Source organism: Bidens hawaiensis, unplaced genomic scaffold, assembly GCF_021521415.1.
Source record: "Bidens hawaiensis isolate Kalapana, Puna unplaced genomic scaffold, B.hawaiensis_p1.1 tig00011150_1, whole genome shotgun sequence".
In the NCBI taxonomy this organism is placed as follows: Eukaryota; Viridiplantae; Streptophyta; class Magnoliopsida; order Asterales; family Asteraceae; genus Bidens; species Bidens hawaiensis.
Window position 1 is genome coordinate 294,143 of NW_027491862.1, and position 3,748 is coordinate 297,890.

General features: G+C 33.8%; 1 pseudogene; it reads right to left on the bottom strand.

Annotated features, from left to right (window-relative positions):
• Positions 1-979: 979 nt before the first annotated feature.
• On the bottom strand, positions 980-3,404 carry LOC143537160 (putative 2-oxoglutarate-dependent dioxygenase SLC1; annotated as a pseudogene).
• Positions 3,405-3,748: the final 344 nt, after the last annotated feature.

Consider the following 3,748-nt stretch of genomic DNA (forward strand, 5'->3'; position numbering starts at 1 on the left):
ATTAGTAAAAATGGCAACGATTTACTTAGCATTTTCAACGAATTTTAGTGGATACGATAACCCTACTTCTTATACTAAAGTCTAAGGTAGTTAAGAACAAGGATTTTATTATATTTTTGATTGACCATCGACACCTCAATCAAATGTTGGTATCTGAATAAACCGAATGGATAATCTTTACTTCGGTAATAACCGATGATGAAGACTCATCGGCCATCGTCGACTGTTAGAGGGAAGTATAGGATAATTAAATTGGGATGGTAACCACGACTATTATTAACTAGGGTTTGGTATATATGGATGCAATAAAATTGTTTTTGGTATCATTATTTTTTATGAACAAAATGTGTAGGAGAAAAATCCAAGGCCGTTTATTAGGGGAGTAAAATTATTCTAGAGCTTTAGGCCTTCACTTGAATAAGACCTTCAATATAAACTAAAGTTATATTAAAATATACAAAATTATGAAAATGGCCCTTAAGTTAATTGAATAGACGATATTTGTGGTTAATGGTTTTTCTTTGTAACAATAAGTTTCGAAAAAGGCCTCGAATTTTTGTTTCGTTTTAGGTCTCCAATACGGCTGGGCCAGCCTTGGAAAACCACAACTTAAAAACTTAGACTTATGAAATAACACGACTATACTCCAATTATAATTCTTCAAAATATTCCCAATTAATGCAATCTCTAATAATAAATACAAATAAAAAGCCGCTGGTCGAAGGCATTTCTCACATACCATGGATTTGCGTTGACAATTTGTAGTTTGATTGATGCAAAGACTGGCTCTTGTATAAATACTTCTACGCAAAATATTTGTCAAAATGATAACGAACGTTGGTTGACTTTGTTTAGTAAAAGTTTTTTTTTGTTCCAAAGTCAACTCTAACAAAAACATAAAACTCACAATTACTCAACAAGTTACCAACAAATGTGTTGACTTATACATCCAAACAAAGTTAATGTCTCAAAACTTGATTTAGTGTAGTTTTCTTGATTCTAGGAACCTCTTACACTTAAAATCCGAGGAAGAAAGATAATCTACAAAATCGGCATAGTTTGTGTCTCGATAAAGTTTAGGGTTTGACTCATCAATGAGTATCGGTGATGGTGTAACATTATAGTTTGCATTTAGACTATGCAATGACGCCACCGAGAGTCTAGATCTCATGGAGTTAACCACCGCCCTATGCACCACACTCTTGTACCTTCCGTTGCTAAATATCTGTCACAAAATACAAAATTTAAGATCATGTAAATCACAGTTTGTGTTAGATGAGTAGTCTTCAATAAGTTATTATAGAAAACAATAAAAGTAAGATTCAAACACGAGACCTTTGCCAGAGGAAACTTTGGTGCTTACCAGGTTAAACTCTAGTGTGGAGCAAATGTAAAGTGTATTGAGTATGTATTTTATGTTCGAAATTAGGGTATAACAAGAAGAGACTGACCTCAAATTGGTCGCCAATATTAACAACAAACGACTTAGGGATGGGTTTAACAGTAATCCATTTGCCTTTGTGTTGTATTTGAAGACCTTCAACTTGATCTTGAAGGAGAAGAGTGAGCAAGCCATAATCCGAATGAGGTGGCAGACCTAGTGTGAGCTGAGGTTGTGGGCATGCTGGGTAACAATCACGATCATAAGTTGGTTTCCTTGTTCATAAATCGTGGTCTCGTTTGTCACTCCAAGGCTTTCGAGTACCGCCTCCATCACCCTCTCGTATAAATGTTGGATTTTTGTGGTGTATACACCCATGGATTCCCTGTTTCAATTATAAGATATCGTTACACACTTACTTGATTACATTCCAACAAATAAGTGATTCTTCACAGTTCATTCATTCAAATACTAAAAAATAATTATAAAATGATGTCATACATAAAAGTACTCAGAAGAAGATTTACAAACTTATAATAAGTGTAGAAATACTTTACAAAGTTATAAATAAGTTGATAAAGTAAAACTATCAGTATAAAACCAAATTAAGTATAAAACTGTAATTGCATGTGTTACGTGTATTATAAGGCATCGTAGCAAGTTTTCCGGGCAACGTGTCGAACTGTCGATGCTGGGTGCCGATATTGTTATAATTGTTATAACTTTATTGTTACTTTGATACATAGGGGAGCTAGGTTAATTAATCGCATAACCGCCAATATCTTTCGTTCTCCACTAAATTTCGTTAACAATATGTACAAATGTTTATGTTTCTTTACTTAAATCTGGTTATGTATTAAATACATCCCTGTATATATTCATGTGGCTGATTGCTGAAAGATCAAAACAGACGGGTATGCGATTAAAACTCATTCTCACATGTAATTTAGGCTTTAAGCATCAATTGATATCAGATGATGCATATAGACATTACCGTACAATAAAACTTTGAGTAATTATTAATTAGGGTTTACCTTAATCAAGAGGAGAAGAAGGCCAAAAGGAAGCAAAATCTTGCATGGGGTGACAACTCAGCTTCAAGAAGTCTCTCCAGCAAAAAACCCTATCATTGTTCTGGTTAAAACTGGTGCCATACCGAACTGGTGCATGCAAATCCGATGACATGTACCGTTGTCTTTCCTCAAACGGTAGCTCAAAAAACCGCTTACTAACATCTATCATATTCCTGATAGTCTCATCACCAATCCCATGGTTTATCAACTGCATTAACACCAATCATAATTTTACTCCATTTGTGAACTTTTAATCATAAAACTAAACTGAAACTAAGAACAAAATGGTATTGATAATATTAATTGTACCACTTTATAAATATTAAATTACTAAAAATGGTCTCTCTTTAATAGAGATTACAATGAAAATGATATGATAAAGATAACCGACGAATTGATACAGCGTGAATAACTATCTTAATATTCTAACTACAAATATAATAACAAGTAACAAATACTTACCTGGAAAAACCCGAACTCCTGACAAGCTCTCGAGAGGGATGCGAGCACACGAGGTCTGTCTGCTCCTTGAAGCTGTGCGAAATCAATTACCGGCAAACTGATGCAGCCATCAGCAACTAGATTATGTGGTCTTTCGGGTTCGGGTAAAACGTATTTGTTTGGAACTTGTGTGAGCCCATTGTCACACATATGTTTTACACCTTTTTGGTACATGTGTTGTTGATGAACGTTGGGTTGAGCTTGCAAAGACATATTCGAACTTGCAAATCGATAAGAATATTGTGTGAAATTAAAGGAAGATTGTGTGATTTATATAATATTGATAATTAGGGGACGTAGACTGATTCTTTTAGATTATAATAGGGGTTCATGCAGACCTAGGTTGACTTGGTTTTTGGTCAATGTAGCGATACATAGCGCGGTTTCGGGAGTTAACTCGTTTGGACCTTGTATCCATGCATGAATAGTTTAGTTGCCAAATCATCAAGACTTTTGAACCAAATCTAGAACTTAATCAAGCGCGCAGATCTTTTTGAAAAGTGGGATCTAATAACTAGGATCAAGTTATTCTATAAAGGGGAATAAAAATGAGAATGATGAGAAGCCATAATTAATTGACATGTGTCAAGTATGGACCAAATAAAAAAAGGTATATAAGTAATATTACACATTTTCTATCTCCACATGCAAGTTCCATGCTAATTCCTCCATCATTTTTAAATGTCTATAACTTTTTCGTATGATATATTTTTTAAAAAATACAATTCACCATAATAACAAACGTTTTTTTACCTTTAATAAGAGTATAATTTTGTTATTTAAGAATAAAAAA